The sequence below is a fragment of the Terrapene carolina genome, unplaced genomic scaffold (genome assembly GCF_002925995.2).
Source record: "Terrapene carolina triunguis isolate 2854851 unplaced genomic scaffold, T_m_triunguis-2.0 Scaffold236, whole genome shotgun sequence".
Lineage (NCBI taxonomy): Eukaryota > Metazoa > Chordata > Testudines > Emydidae > Terrapene > Terrapene triunguis.
Genome location: NW_020664587.1, coordinates 13,123,223 through 13,124,161, shown reverse-complemented (window position 1 = coordinate 13,124,161; position 939 = coordinate 13,123,223). Strand labels below are relative to the sequence as shown.

The 939-nt window shown below is 59.4% G+C and overlaps 1 protein-coding gene across 1 annotated transcript in view; it reads right to left on the bottom strand.

Moving 5' to 3' along the window:
- The window catches only part of ADGRB2 (adhesion G protein-coupled receptor B2), a 96,996-nt gene extending 96,174 nt beyond the window's left edge, over positions 1 to 822 (bottom strand). The window contains exon 1 of the mRNA XM_026657202.2: positions 758 to 822. The gene's annotated coding sequence lies outside the window, so the exon portion shown is untranslated. The remainder of the gene's footprint in view (positions 1 to 757) is intronic.
- Positions 823 to 939: the final 117 nt, after the last annotated feature.

Below are 939 nucleotides of genomic sequence, written 5' to 3'. Positions count from 1 at the left end.
CCCTCGCATTATGTTTGCATTAAAAGATCGACCCCCCACAGTCCCCCCCCAAGTCATTACAAATAAGAATCAGGATTGTTTTTTCGCATTGCATGAAAACTGGGGGGGAGGGGGGCTTGCTGATGCAAAGAGGACGGGGACGCACAGAACTGAGGTGGATGCATCACTCCGGCACAAGGGAAATGCAGCAGAGACAGCGAGGAGGAAGACCCGAGCCAGTTGCAAGCTTCGCCTTCACGGAGAAGCAGGGGGGGGACCACACCAGGGGAGTGTTTTTATTACCCTCGGCCCCCTCCTCTAAACCGATCGGCCCGTCCTGCGATGAACCAGAGCGGAAAACTTCCCTCGCTCAAGGGAGCCCACTGGACACGCAGCAATTGATCATTATTATTATTTTTTGGTAACATGCAAAGGAAAAAGCAACACCCCCCCCCTCAATCCCGGGCGAAGGGGGTTTGGGAAGTAAACTTGGGGGCTCCCGCTCTCTGCATCCCGCGCCCAGCGAGTCCCGGGGACGGGGTGGGGGTGGAGAGGAGCGGGGGGCGGGGGGGGGGAGCTTTATTCCGCAATAAATCACGGCCGCCTCTAATTGCGATCATTACGAAGTTGAGTAGTAGGCGTGATGGCGGACGCCTGATGTCTGGGTTTTTTTTGGGGGGGGGGCGGACAGTTTGGTGGCATGCCACTGAGGATTAACTCTTTGCAGCCCACCTCCCTGGTTTCGGGGGGGGCCCCACGCGCTCTCCCCCCCCCTCACCTGATCTCTGCTAGCAGTACTTGAAGCCCTTGCAAGACGAGGCGCCCGAGCAGCTGAAGTTTGCCATCCCTGAGAGCCGGCCTGTGGCTGGGGAACGGGGGGGAGGACGCGTCCCCGGCCGTGCGCTGCAGCTGCTCGCTCCGATCTTCTCCCCCCCAGTGTGCAGCGAAGGGGGAACGATT